The sequence below is a fragment of the Propithecus coquereli genome, unplaced genomic scaffold, assembly GCF_000956105.1.
Source record: "Propithecus coquereli isolate 6110/MARCELLA unplaced genomic scaffold, Pcoq_1.0 Scaffold213, whole genome shotgun sequence".
NCBI lineage: Eukaryota > Metazoa > Chordata > Mammalia > Primates > Indriidae > Propithecus > Propithecus coquereli.
Window position 1 is genome coordinate 2768386 of NW_012146412.1, and position 15717 is coordinate 2784102.

A 15717-nucleotide genomic window follows, 5' to 3' on the forward strand; every position below is an offset into this window, starting at 1 on the left:
GTGTGAGGACCTGGGACAGATCTTGCTCTAAAAGCTCCAGTGAAACCATCAGACCCTGACCATAAGGCAGAAGAATTTACACTTTCAAAGGGAGGGGAGGGTGGGGGTGGGCCGTGGTCAGACGGGGTTGTTAAAGGTACAGGGACACGGTGAAGTTGAACCTGAGCCCCGGAGTCCAGCTGCGGGTTCAGATCCCAGTTTGCCACTCACTAGCACTGTGACCTGGGCAAAGTACTTTGAATGTTTATGCCTCGCTGGAAAATGGACACGAGGCTACCTGTCTCAAGGGGTGGCAGTGAGATTTCCATGAAATCACACGTGTGAAGCCCAGGACCTGGCATGTAGGAAATGCTCAGTCAGTGCTACCGATTTTTCTGAGTTAGTTCACTTTAGGTTGTTGTGGCTGAGTGGAGGAGAAAAGTGGCTTTTTGGATGAAGCCTCTCTGATAATCTGCTGGGCTCAGGGGTTAAAGATGCTCTGGAGGTAATCTGGAAGAGTCGTGCCCTGAATTTTCCGAGACATAGGGGCTCCGATAGCTTTTCTAATGCTACTCCCTGCAATCTTGACTTTGGGGCCCCTTCCCCCGAGTTTGGGAGCCAAATAAGAGCCTTCTTTAAAGAGGAGAAACAGTGCAGAAGAATCTGTCTTTGGCTTCTCAGACAGTTATTGGTGATCTTGGGAAAGGGAGCCAAGAGGAATTTAGGAAAAGGAAGAGGATGATGCAGGTAATAATAATAGCAGCTAATGTCAATTCAATACTCTAGTCTTCTAGGCATCCTACTGATGTACGTCTCCCATGTCATCATTATAAACGCCTCCTAATGAGCTTGATACTATTATCCTAGTTCTACAGATGAGGAAAACAATGAGTGGAAACAGTGAATGAAAAGGGTCAGTTACGTGTCGAAGGTCAGAGGAGCTGAGGTTTGAACTTAGGTCTCTTACTACATGATCAGTCACACCCTTCGGTCGTCCTAAAGTGCTCGTGAAGGGGCAGCCTTTGACTCATGAATGGAGAAGTTTCCACCAATGATCTAGAACTTCTCCATCTAATAGGTAGCCACTAGTCGCCTGTGGCTATTTAAATTTAAATTAATTAAAATTAAAAATTTAGTTCTGCGTTTGCACTGGTCACATTCCAAGTGTTTGGTAGCCATAGAGGGCTGGAGTCTACCATATAGGACAGGGAAGACTCAGAACATTTCCATCATCACAGAAAGTTTTACTGAACAGAGAAGGTGGGACCATAGATGTTAGAACTGGAACGCTGAGTGACCTTGGTAAATCAGAGAAGCATTCTGATTAAAGTCAGTGAGAACTTGCCTGTCTGGGAAGAGAAGCTTCTGGCTATTCAAGTCTAAGCTGAGGAAGGCCCAGGCAGTTTAGATGCAAAGAAAATACGGGTCATAATGACAGTCTGTGTATGAGTCACGAATTGGGCAGTGCCTTGAGAGATGGAGCAGATTGTCTACCCAGCTCTCCCTTGGGCAGGAATGGTAAGGTGATCCTCTTGTTAGAGCTCGGCTAACTGGTGCCATGGCTGGTTTTGGCCACCACTGCCTGGAGAGCAGCACTCTAGATGTGGGAATGTTAAAAGAATTAGGATTGCTCAGCTGGTATTCTTGGCCCAAATTCTGTCTGTATCTGGCCATAGGAATTTGGTCCAATTATCTGAAGTCCTGACCACATTTAACTGGTTTACAATGTGATATTCTCTGCAAAGCTCAATGTCATCTAGCAGGATTATGTAAAAGAGGATTGGATTTGATCAGAAGACACGGGTTCAGATCTGAGCTTCACCATTTGGAAATTGTATGTAACTGCTCTACTCCCAGTTTCATTGAGTATGAAATAAGGATATTAAATTCATTCATTTAAGGCCAATGCCAAGTGAGTATCTGGGATGTAGTTGGCTCTCAGTAGAAGGTAGTCACATTGTGTCTTGCTGTCCAAATCAGCAGTGAGCACACAAGTGACCTTAGAAAGAGAGTGTATTTGAGCCTCTAACTTGCTGTAATTAATTTGAAATTAAAAATTTTTATTATGGAAATTTTTAAACAAACTCAAAAGTAGAGAGAATAATACCATGAATGCCCATGATCCATGGTAGGTGCTAGGTAGCACCCCATTATGCAGATGAAAGCTTTAAACATAGAGAGTTTAAGCAACTTGTTTAGAGTTATCAGCAGGAACGGGATGGATTTTAGAGTCAAATGCAGGCAGCCTGACTTCAGGTGCCACAGACTTAATTCAGCTGGGTCCAGGACAAGCTTGCTCAGGTTGGGACCTGCTAAGTGACCATGTCAGACTACCCCAATGGAATATGGACTCTGAAAAAGGAACGAAGGGAATATTCATTGGCATTTAAAAAATGTATATATCTTTAAATTTTTTTTTTTGCTAGTTTTCTTAATATTTCCAGTAAAGAATATGTTTGGGGCATTTAACATGACTTGATTTTTTCCAACTAGTGAAATCCTGAAATTGTTCCTTCTGGGCCAAAATCTCTGGCTCTGGACTGAATCAAAAGATTTTTTTTTTTTCTTTTATTTCAGCGTATTATGGGGGTACAGATGTTTAGGTTACGTATGTTGCCCTTGGTCCCCCCCCCAAGTCCGAGTTTCAAATATGCACCACCCGAAGGATGAATCAAAAGATTTGCACTGGCATGTAGCTAATACAGCAGGAGAGGAGTATTGTGTCTTTTATACAGTCTGACATAGTCTTTACAGTTACATTTTTTCCTGAAAGATGTTTTTGCTCAAATTTGGACTTTTAGCCAGGCTGTAATACTGAAATGCTTTGTTTTACGGCAGGATCGATTCAAATATTCAAATGCAAATGCATATCTACTCATTGGTTAGATTTCTTTTCCTTCTTTTTTCTTTTCTTTTTTCTCCAAGTGGTTGTTACCAGCAACTAGACTTAGTATTCTAAATAGAACGTTATCAAGATTACAGGCTCCCTCCCACTCACTCCTTCTCCCTTTAAAACCCCAAATCTGTTGGGCATCTCCTGCCCCGTATTCTTTTCTCCCTGCTTTGTTGGCCCAAGTTCTTTTTTGTGGCCAGATCTAACTTGCCCTCTGCCTGATTTATTTTGGCAATGCAGTTAAAATGGTTTCTTTTTTCTGCAGAAAATGTGTTCTGATTTCTTCTCAGAAGAATAAGCTTTTGTTCTTCAAAGTTAAATAAATCGAATTGCTTTCAGCCTCCAAATGCCACTGCCTTGTCTTCATTGTCACTGGTCTGTGGCTTTTTAAAAATGACACTGTCCTAAGCATTCTACATTGCATGTTTCTGAAATACGTGCTTCTTCTTCCATTTTATGATAATATTTCTTATTGAAAATACTGGGTTAGTAAGTTTATATAACCATATTTTTATAATTTTTACTTTAAATTAACTGACAAAAATTGTATATATTGTGTAAAACATCATGTTTTGAAATATGTATACATTGTGGAATGGCTAAGTTAAGCTAATTAGCATATGCATTGCCTCACATACTTATCATTTTTTGTGGTGAAAACACTTAAAATCTACTTTCTTAGCAGTTTTCAAGAATACAATACATTGTTACTAACTATAGTCACCATGTGTACAATAGATCTTTTAAACTCATTCCTCCTGTCTAACTGAAATTTTGTGTCCTTTGATCGACATCTCTCTAATCTTACCCCCAGCCACCCATTTTGGTCCATTTTTAAATTGGATTATTTGTTTTCTTGCTGTTGACTTGCTTGAGTTTCTTATATATTTTAGAGATTAACTCTTTATAAGATGTATGGTTTGCATATTTTCTGCCATTCTATAGGTTGTCTCCTCACTCTGTTGATTGTTTCCTTTGCTGTACAGAAGCTTTTTGTTTGATATAACCCCATTTGTATATTTTCACTTTTGTTGCCTGTACTTTTGGGGTCATACCCAAAAAATCATTGCTCAGACCAATAGTATCATGGAGCTTTTCCTACGTTTTCTTCTAATAATTTTATAGTTAATATTTTTCTTATCAAAACAAAAATTCATAATATTAGACATTGTTTTTTTATTTCAAATTGCTTTATTATTGAGACTACTATATTAATTTTTATTTTAATAATTTATTTTAGTGATTAAAAGCTTGGTTTTATTTATTTGTTTTGAGACAAGGTCTCACTCTGTCACCCAGGCTGGAGTGCAGTGGCGTCATCATAGCTCACTGTTACCTCAAACTCCTCCTGCCTCAGCTTCCCAAGTAGCTGGGACTACAGGTGCACACCTTCACGCCCAGCTAATTTTCCTATTTTTTTGTAGAGACGGGGTCTCACTCTTGCTCAGGGTAGTCTCAAACTCCTGGCCTCAAGCAATCCACTGTTTTGGCCTCCCAAAGTGCTAGGATTACATGTGAGGTAGGATTATATGCCCAGCCAAGCTTGGTTTTAAACTTCTTACATTTAATTTTAACTGTGCCCCTTAACTACAAATGGTTTTGGGTAAATTACTTAATGCTTTCATGCCTCAGTTTTTCATCTTTAAAGTGGGGTTGTTACTGGACTTAAATGACATGATATTTGTGTAGTTCTTCAATCAGGCCTTGGCCCTGAGTTAGTGTCTATTAAATATTCACTATAAATAATTTTTGTGCCATTCTTGGTGGTCTTATTAGGCCATTTCTCAAGCATCAACTTTTGGTACTGTGAATTCCTTCTTACTTCTTAAGAATATTACAGCTTTGGACTCTCAGGACATTTTAGAAATGGAGACTATTTGGCAAGTCCCTCAGGAATTTGGGTCACTTTCTTACTTGTGTTAGGAAGCCTTAGAAATAGCTGTTCCCCTGTTACAGGAGGTGGAATCAAAACTAGAAACAAGGCAGTTGAAAAGTTTTGCTGAATTACGCTCTTTTTATCATAAAGATCAGAGGTTGGGATAAAGACATAGTGCAGACGGAGACGTTTTCTTCGCTTACCCGCGCTGCTGTGCGGCAGCTGCTTCGGGGTGACGTCTCTCTTCGCCAAGACTCTTTCGTGGCTCACACGCCCTCCTGAGCACTGGTGGCCAGTCACGAGTTGGCTTTCCTGCCCTTCGGCCGCCTTCATTTCCTTTCTAACGATGAGGAAAGGCAGCTCATCTCTTTTTGGACCCAGGGAGTACAGCGGCGGCTCCTTGGGGGCCTCCCTGAAGTGGCGCTGCTTTATTTGCAGTCCTCCGATTGCTTTTTCTTTTTTTTTTTTTTTTTAACTCCCCAGGAAGCAGGTGATGGTGGGAAATGTCAAGTACTACTAGTTAGTTTATTTTTTTCTCCCTGGCTTATATATTTATTTTTCAGGGAAAATACATATTTTTTTAAAAAACAAAAGGATCTCAGATTGGATGGGAGCCCTTTAATTTGATTCACTGGTCGTATAGGAGCAATGGAATATAAATTTAGAGAAAAGAAACTGCACTTAAAGTCAGCATGGAGTAGGCCACCTGGCTGGATCTTAAGTTGCTGAACACACTCTCTGGGGTCAAAGCAGTGCTTTGTTTGATGCCTGCCCACCCCACTGAGTCCGCACTCAACGTGGAGGTGGAGGGAGGTTGAGATCTGCCCCGGACTGCTGTGCAAAGCGCAGGCAGGTAGAACCAGCTGGAAAAAGAGAAAGCTGAGTGAGTGACAGGAATTTAAAAGCAGTTTCAGGAGTTGTGGGTGATAATATCTTGATTTTACAGATGAAGAGCCAGGCTCACAGGGGCTGGTTTTCCCCGGATCCCAGGGCTAGGCAGCGAGAGGGCTCGGGTGGGAAGAAATCCACCCTTCCGAGTTAACATGCTCGTGGCCATGGAGGTAAGGGAGAGCTTCGCTTTCTTCACGTGGCCCAGTATGCGCAGCAGTGGTCGTTTCGGGCCTGGACGGCCTCCTTTGGCCTCCATGGGACGTCTGACGATCATCTGCTGGCTTTCAGAGCTCTGCTTGGGTCAGGTCCCGTTGGTGAGCCATTCATTTTTCTTCCAGGCAGACTAAGGTCGTGGACTTTTAGACCTCAAAGGAGCTGTGGTTGCTAGTTCAGTTTAACGCATAGAAATTACATCTTTAAAACGCAGGTACGGAGTCCCTACAGTGTGCCAGGCACTTTGCTAGGCTGTAGGAACACAGCAGCATGTTAGACAGCCAGATCCGGGCCCTGCTCCCATGGAGCTTCTAGAACAGAGGCTAGTTTTTATGGCAGACTTTTCTCCCCTGTGCCTCCTGACTCCCTTGTTTAGCGTGTGTTGTTCCAGATCCTGCTGATAGTGGATTGCAGAGCCAGGACTTGGGCTTCCTGGTGGTTCATTGCTTTTACTGTCTCTAGTGAACTGGATGTTACAAGTGTTTGAAATGCAATCATTTTTTAAAGAATTGAATTATAAAACCTGTATAGGATACAATATTTAAACAGCATAAAGCCTGCAGGGTGAAAAATAAATCTTAAAAACAAAAGTGAGTCTTCCCTCCTTCTGCTGTCCCCCCCGCCACCCATGTCATCTCCCAGACCTAGGCCCTTTTGCAAGAGGACACCGCTGTTATCAGTGTCGTGTGTGCCCGTTCAGGATCACACAGTGCATGTACGTGTTTATGTCGCGTTCTGTGTGTGTCAAGCCTGTCCTTTTGCCCTTCCACGAGTGGGAGTGCACATACCGTACTCGTTGGCACCTTGCTTTTTATCAAAGTTGAGGACTTCTGGGGGCTGTTGAGTTTTACTTTACCCGTAGGTGACTGAGGAAGAACAGTTTTTACTCTCCCACACTGAACCTTGAGGAGTGAAAATGCTGGACCCATCAGAAAAACTGTATGCCCTGTTTGTCTCTTATTGTTGGAAGTAGCTCCAACACACTTTGGCCGTAATCTGAAAGTTTTGAATGGTCCCAAAAACACACCTTGCTGTCGTCAACTACGATGTTTTTTCTGCGACTCATCCCCAGCCTTGTCCTGTGTGCAGAAGATACTGAGACACTTACCAGTATTCCCAGAATCCAGACATCATGGGGGACCAGAGGCTTTTGTTTCGCTTTGACCTTCCGCCAAAGCGAGCCGTATCTGCCAGCCCGTCCGTCCCCCGGCAGGGCACGGTCCAGGACCTTGCCTGTTGGTGACCAGGAGTTGATCCGCTGAACCCTCGGCGACCTTATCTCTTCTCGCTTTAGCCCCGTCAGCCCTTTGGTGAGACTTACACGAGGATTTATAAGAGTGGCCGCTCTTCCCAGCGCAGAAATTCAGCGGCATCGGGGGCCTGTGGAGACTTGGGGACCCCAAGACAGACCTGAGGGGCTGGAGGGAAGCAGACAGTGAAACGCTTTCAGAGACGTTTTTGCCTATAATTGGAAAGAAGACGGAATTAATAGTTAAAATCAGGATTTTTGCTTTTCCTCATTTGTACGTTGAGGCTTTGAGCTCTACCAACATTAAGGAGGGCCAGTGAACCCCAGTGCCTGTTTGCTGCGCGTGGCAGGACGCGGGTACTGCGGCGGCTCCACTCTGCGGGCTCTGGAGTCCCACCTGCAGTGCCCAAGACCTGCGCTGGGGCTTTTTAGGCGTCTGATCTTGGACAAATTACTTAGCCTTTGATGCCTCAGCTTCTCCATCTATTAAGTGGGGATAATAATAATAATAATACCACTACTTCATAGGGATGTTATTCCTTGGCACTAAGTAAGTGTGAAATAGGTACGTGTTAATATTGCTGTATCAGGCAAGCCCTATTTAAACAAGTAGCAAATGAAAGTGTTAAAAATTAATGTTTTTGAGGTTTTGTTATTCTCTTGAGACTCAGAGAGGCCAGGTTAGGCATAAACCTTTACAACAATAGCAGTATTGTTCATTTGATACTCGGGTCGAGGCTTATTGAAGGCCAGTTAGCTGAACTTTAATCTTGCTCACAAGCCAAGAGAGGCAGTATCTAACTTGTTCGATTTTCCTTGTTAGAAAGTGGTGTGCTATTCAGAGTAATGAGTTATTCTACCTGTAACTGAGTGTGGATACTAAATCAGAGGTGTGTTGAGATGAATAGGGAACTGCTGAATTGCATTTGAATAATCCCCAATTGAATCCTTCTTTTTTCAGATACAGAATAACTTTTGATGTCAATTACATTTTACTTGGAATAAAGTGCTCTGACTGTCACCATCCCAAGGGTGGATAAATCACAAATGTTCGGTTGTTGTCACTTGGGGAGCTCATTCCCGCTAAATATATAAGCACATTTAAATTGTTGTGAGAATATAACCCAGTAAAGAACAACCTTCTGACTTCCCAGTGAGATCCAAATCTACTAAGATTCCAAACTGTAAGGCGTGCAAAACTTCTCATTGGCTTGTTACTCAGTAAAGAAGGTAATTTAAGTTGCAGGAATATACATTTCTGTCTATGCTACTTAAAAAAGCAATTTCCATTTTGAATGGAAAAAGTACATATAAACATTTTTATTTTTCCTGAATTGACCCGTGTACATAAAAAGTTGCCCATTATTGATATTAAAAAGTTAAGATTTTAATTATTAAGCCCCCTCCTCAAAATGAGGGTTGTAATGTACAACTCATGGAAGACATGGTGGTCTATAAACATGAAAAATGCCCAACCTTACTAATAATGAAATAAATACAAACTAAAATAGAGATCATGTGTTGCTTTTCTGTTGGCAAAGATGTATTTTAACATGAGTATGACCATATAATTCACATCCAAACTGAGACTCTACTGAGAATAAAAGGGAACACTATGAATAATTATTCTGGGTAAACATATGTAAACCAAAACCTCCCAGGCAAACCGATTCACATGGTGACCCTGGTTAAGAGGGTGAAGGGAGATGGATATTGTCATACACCAAAGCAGGGAGGCTACGTCGTTGTAGACTTTTGGGGTGGCAATCTAGAAGTATAAAAATTTAAATACTCTTTGACCAAATTATTCCAATTATAAATATCATATAGGAATGCAAAGATAATGTCCAAAATTTTTCACATAAGTACCAAGTAACTGGAAACAACTTTAAATATCCATGAGTGGGGGATTAATTGAATGATTAATTATGCTTTATTTATTTAATAATGGCCTACAGATGCCAAAGATTGAAGTAGAGCTATATGTACTGATAAAGAGCATCTATTATATATTATTAGGTGAAAAAAATCAAGTTAGAAAACATCCCCGTTTTAAGAAATGATACTCCGTATATCTCATTTTGTCTTGCGTTGAAGCTGATTATTTAAACATCCTCCCTACAAGTACTAAGCGCCTTGAGGGTTTGGATGGTGTCTTCTCATCTTTTGCCCAGCCTTTCGGGGGTGATTCTTTCATAGGTATGATAATGTGGTGTTCATCTGGTTACTAATAGAGACCTCTGCAGAGTAGTTGAATTCTAGTTGCTAACTACTTGAAATAAGCTAAAAAAAATTTCCTAAATGTCTTTAAATGATTCTGTCATATTTGTTTCCTCCCCTATTTCTTTGATATATTTTTTGACCTCAGCTGACTTTAGTGTTGTGTTTACATGGTTCACTGTTTAGAAATGAATTTAATTCTTGCAGTTTTTAATCAATTGATAAACATTAGTACTGGGTTTTACCTCATAATTTAAACCTTTATATGTGCATTAGAATCAACTGGGAATCTTATAACAGAGTCCTGGGCTCCAGCCCCATAGATTCCTATAACCACAATGACTTCCCCGGGGCGAGGCCCTGCTGGCATTTCTAGCTTCTGCATTTGCCTTCCATTGCCCCCACGCAGGTGGGGAGCAGAGAAGTGAGGGCACCACTCACTGATGCCGTGCATGTCTCCGTGTGGATCAGGTGGCAGTCAGAGTGGGGGTGACTGTGTGGTCTTCCAGGTCCGACCGCCTGGGTTGCAATCCCTCCTTTCCCATTATTAATTGTGTGGCCGTGGGCGAGTTATCGAACCCACAAGCCTCCGTTTCCTCCTATGAAAATGGAAATCGTCATTGACTCATGAAGTCATTGGGAAAATTGATTGGGTTAATGAGTACCTGGCGTGTAGGAAGTGCTGTAAAAATGTCAGTACTGTTGTTATCAATCAGGGTCTTTTCCTTCCTTAACACTCTGCCCTTTGAGATTTCAGCGTTCACTGTCCATTAATTTGCTTAGGCTCCTAGTTTCTTTCTTTATTTTTTTTTTTTTGACACAGAGTCTCACTCTGTTGCCCTGGCTAGAGTGAGTGCCATGGCGTTAGGCTAGCTCACAGCAACCTCAAACTCCTGGGCTCAAGCGATCCTCCTGCCTCAACTTCCCGAGTAGCTGGGACTGCAGGCATGTACCACCGTGCCTGGCTAATTTTTTCTGTTATTAGTTGTTTGGCTAGTTTCTTTCTATTTTTAGTAGAGACAGGGTCTCACTCTTACTCAGGCTGGTCTCGAACTCCTGGCCTCAAGCAGTCTGTCCGCCTCGGCCTTCCAGAGTGCTAGGATTACAGGCATGAGCCACCGTGCCCAGTCAGCAATAAACTTTAAGGAAAAAGACAACCTGTTTATTTGTTCCAGATGAATCTTTTGTGAGGCTCTTAATTTTTGTGCATCAGTCTCATTTCATGAGTGAAACGGTTATACTTGGGATTTCTGAATTGTGTTTTCAATGTAAGGAAGTTTTGCTTACTTTTTTCCAGCTTGAGCACTCGTGTGTATACTTGTAATCAACAAATTTCCCCAAAAGAGAGAAGTCAGGCTTGTGAAATGTGGTGTGGTCCCGTGGTGATGGCAACGGAGAACAGTGAGTGGGTGAATATTTCCTTCCTCTCCTGTCCGCACGCTCCTGTTAGCCTTTTATGGCATTTGTGGCAGCCCACACGCGGTGTCTGCAGGACAGTATGAAAGGCAACTTCTAACAATTCTGTGGTGAAGAAATACTATTTCAAAGTGTGTATTTGTTTATCAACATGGATATATTCACAAATGTAGAATGAGAAGGAATTTAACAATGTGAAAATGCACCATAACACAGTCCTTACTTTTGATGTACCTCGTTTCACTGCCAGAAATAAGGCCACAGTCGGAAACTTACAAGCCATAGAGTGTGTGATGTCTTCTTCCCCCGGGATTGACTTTGTGATGAGACAGGTATTTACCTGGAAATTCATAGCTGCTCTGCCAGTAGTGCGCTGCCTCCTGATAAGTGTGTATATGTAAGGAGAGACCAGAACTGCGACAGTTTTAAAAAGATTAACTTTACCTTTTCTGCTTAGTTTCTAGTATTGGCAGTGAGGACTTCAAGCAGCAATTTGTATGTTGTTTTTTTTTTTCACTTCCTCTGTCAAAGATATTGCAGACAGTGCAGTTTTAATCAGCTGCAGAAGGCAGCTGTTGAAGAAAGCTAATGTGGTTGTTCAGAGCAGAAAATTGGATGATGGTAATTACTAGAATAGCTAACTTTGGGGATATACTGACTGCTTGGCCCCTTATTAAGCACTTCGCATATATCATCCAATGTCAAATCCCCATAACCTTGTAAGAGAACGCCACAGAGACGCCGCGGCTCAGCAGCTGTAACGGGTCTGACTTGAATCCAGGCCTCTGCCCCAGGCCCCTCACCTTTGCCTCCAGCCTGTGGTCTTGCAATATGCCCACTTTTAAAAGCCGGTCACCTCTGTGCAAAACACTCTAAACGGGAAGCTCTCCTAGGTTGGAACAAAAACTGTTACTACGGTGAAACATTACATTCTAGGCCTGACATCCCTCGCCCTTGACTTTGTTATTTTCCTTGATGCAAAAATGTCTTGTTCTAAGGGAGTACATAAAAATGAGACATAAAAATAGTGGAATACCTGTTTTCTAGATAATGGCCTAGTTTAAAGTTTTGCTCAGAAAACTCTCTGATATTTTCCTGCCCTCCCTTTTGGACCATTTGCTATATTTCTCCACCTCTGGCCTTTTTACCTGTTTTCTCTGCTAGAATGTCTCGTATGTATTCACTGCTACCTGAAAGTAGTTCCAGATTTGACTTGTTCAGCTTTACGGTAAAAATCCGTGATTCGGCGGTGCCAGGTTGTGGCAGTGCAGGGAATCACTTATTTCTTGATAACTAAAACTCGATCCGTGCCATTTTCGATGGACAATGTGTCGTTTCCTTTTTAGCTCGGAATAGGGGTCCTTTACCCAACCCATCGTCTCATTTGGGAAATCAGTCTCTCTCCCTCCCCCACCTCTCATAACCACTATGAATATTGTGGATGACAGAATGACAGGAAAGGGTAATATGGATAATCCTGGAGTGCAGGCCAAGCGCAGCGGCTCACGCTTGTGATCTCAGCACTTTGGGAGGCCGAGACGGGAGAGTCACTTGAATCCAGAAGTTCAAGAACAGCCTGGACAAATAGCACGACTTGATCTCCACAAAAAAAATAAATAAAAATAAACAATTTTAGAGTACATATCTCAAAGGATAAGCTGTGAAAGAAGTAAACAGTATGTTCTTAAAGTCATCTCTACCGACCATGTGCTAGTTCTTCAAATTTTTGCAAACTAGTTTTATCTCTGGTTTTGTTTAGCATTTATGGGCAAACACAGTTTGGCAAATAGGAGAGTGTTTTGTTCCTTAACCTTGTGTAGGTTCACCTGCGTGGTCTGTATATTTCAACATACACAGGCAGCTCTAGAATTCTCGTCCTGTTCTGAGTTATCCCACTCTTTAAAACAGGAAAGAAAGGGGTACAGAGCTGTCAATTCTACGAGATATTTGTAAAAAGCCCTTTGGAAAGTAGAGAACTATTCTGTAAGTATGGGGGCTTTATTTGTAATGTAAATGTAGACATTGACAACGGCCACTTGTTAGAATCACTTGAACATACGATACAGAACCCTCAAGGTTACAATGAAGATCCAAGGCTGAAGTTCTATCATTGTGTTCTTACTTGAAATCCCAGCGAGGCTGCCCTGGGTGGTCCTTCGAGACCATAGTTAGCTCTGTGTGGTGCAGCTTTGGAAACACCTCACCTGATGCATACAAGGTTCTGATGGCTGAGAATGTGACTCTTGCTCATTACTTGGTAGCCTGTGGCAAAGGAGATAAAGAACATGTTCTCCAGAAGAAGTGATGCATTAATCACTGGGAGGATGCTCACTTCAGAAGCATTTAACGCATCGAACATTTAGCACAAAAATATCCTCATTCTTCTGTGGTCCTCAAATGCTGCTACTTTTTTGCTTTGCCAAACCTTGATAATGAGGTCCTTTTGGAATTTGCTTAGTTTTAATTTTACTTAAATTTCTTTAGACTGAATTCTAGAAAAAATGTATAATGGGGGAAGGAATGGGGCTGGGTGGGATAGGACAGCGTAAGAGTGGATTAAGATTCCTCTGTTTTTAAATATTCAGGCAGATTAATATGTTATATGATGTTTACCTTTCATTAAAGCTCTACTTTTTTTGTTTTCTCTTGCAGCAGTGACTTTATTTGAAGAGTTCTAAGAGACTGAAAGCTTACAAGACATGAAGTTGCCTAGGGAATATTTTTACATATTTTATATAATGTCTGTCATGGAATCAGCAGGCATGTGGATAAAACCTAAAAGGGAATATTATTGCTATGCTGGATATAGAATTCAGTTTGCTTTCAAAGAAGTTTTGGTTTAAAAAGTCTGATGAAAAATTTATTACATTACCAGGGAAGGAAAGAGCTCAATTTTTATCTTCCCAACCACCCTTAGCTACCTGCAATTTCCCCAGCCCCTGCCCTGGCCTTGGTGTCCACGCTGCAGTTTTTCCATTGTGATCACTGTGGACAGTGGAACTGCTCATGTGCAGTCTGAGCTTATGCTCATGGTGTGTGTGTGTGTGTGTGTGTGTGTGTGTGTGTGTGTGTATGTGTGTTCCCCAGTTCTTACATCCCGTTTTGATACTGGTTGTAAAAAGATCATCATAAATACAGTTTAGCTGTTACAAAGGATAAAAGATGAATCTTCAGTAGTCAAAGGTCCTTGGAAATAATCTAGTCCAGCCCTGAGAAATTGATCCCCCATGAGATCGTGGAGTCAGATGGGACCAGAGGCTAGACTTTGAATTCCTAGACCAAGAATTCAGCATCTGCCCAGCTGTCATGCCACTCCTAGGTCACATATAAAATATTGAGAGTTTTTTTTTTCCACTTGAGCTAAGCAATTCCTGTTTAGTCCACTGATTAAAGGGGAAAAATGGCTTAAAATCACTGAGAAAAATTCTTGTTTTGACAACCCAAGGCCAAACCAGAAGAACCTATCTCTGGCATGTTTTTCTTGGTGTGCTTCCTGTTTTCCATCTTGTAACTACTGCTCATTATTTAAAAGACGCTTAGCAGTCACTTTCCCTTGGGCCTGGCAAACTCTATTTTTTTTTTTTAACTTTACATTTTACAAAACACCTGAAAAAACCCAGAGGCAAGTACAATAATACATTATTCATGGTAGGTGTGGGTGAGGGCTGGGGAAGTCCTGTCACAGGGAAATCTCCACGACCTGCCTGCATGTCAGTGTGGGGGCCTGGGGCACTTCTTTTATTTCACAGAGAAAAAGCACATTTCTCATTTGGCTCCCAAAAGATGATTTCCATCAAAATATACTTCAAAGTATTTACTGTAAATATACTTATTCCATTCAGTTTCTGGCACCAAACTGAAAATTTCTAGCCTTTTCAATGACTGGTAAATTCAATTTCATGTGAATTTTTACTGACAACTAATCAATGGTGTGTGTGCGTTCATTCACACACACAGTGGAGTGGAAGAAGTCAGTATGGAAATCAGTTTCACTGAGGTCCAGAAAGTAGCAATACAGGGATTTTAGGGGTGTATATTAGTGTAAATAATATATGTGCAGTCTAGGCCAATAGTTTTAGTAAAAAACAAGAATAATTTCTTGCTTTCAAAATATTATGCCCTCAAAATGGTGAGGGATAAAATGTAAGATATTCTTCAGCTTTAAATATTTCTTAATTTTATTCAAGTCTGAGCACTTTTTTTATAGCAATACGACAGGCAAAAGAATACTCAAAAATATTTAAAATTGTATTTATACCAAGAGTACGTTTTAAATATTTTCTAATACTTGAGCAGTTTTCTCTGGCTGGCCTCCAAATATGCCAAAAGTTAAGCATTCATATTTTCAACACATAAGCTTTTTACTGGTTTATACTTTACTATCTGATGAGAATTCATAAGTGTTCCCAGAGCAACTGATGTTTACAGATCTTGTGTTTTTCCTCCTTCTTTATAAGGATTGGGATCCACAACAAAACTTATATAAAACACTAATGGTGAACGGCTTTTTGTGTCATAAATGAGTTGGCTACCACCTTGACGTAAAAATTTGTAAAGCAAAGTTTTCGCCATTTGAGTGTCAAATGTATTTTTAACTGTCTGGTTTGTACTTTTATGACTTTTGTACTACCAAAGCAGAGTTAAAAATAAAAATGTTAAAGTGTGTGTTTCGAATGAACCAGTTGTTGGTGCCTTGTGCATTGAAAGTACAATGGCGGTAGTGTGATGTATCGAGTGTAACTTTACAGTGTGTCTGGAAGTACTGAGCGTCATTTGGCAGACTTTCCGCACTGGATCTCCCTGCTTCTCCAACACAGGCATGCCTTGCAGATGCTGTGGGTTCCGTTCCAGGTCACCGCAATAAAGCAAGTATCGCCACGAAGCCAGTCACACACATTGCTTTGGTTCCCCAGTGCATATACTAGTTATGTTTATGCCGTGTATGGTAGTCTGTAAAGTATGCAATAGCATTATGCCTAA

General features: G+C 41.2%; 1 protein-coding gene across 1 annotated transcript in view; it reads left to right on the forward strand.

The window, feature by feature from the left end:
* Window positions 1-15397, forward strand: part of RELL1 (RELT-like 1) — a 61916-nt gene extending 46519 nt beyond the window's left edge. The window contains exon 7 of the mRNA XM_012644503.1: window positions 13390-15397. The gene's annotated coding sequence lies outside the window, so the exon portion shown is untranslated. The remainder of the gene's footprint in view (window positions 1-13389) is intronic.
* The last annotated feature ends 320 nt before the right edge of the window (window positions 15398-15717 follow it).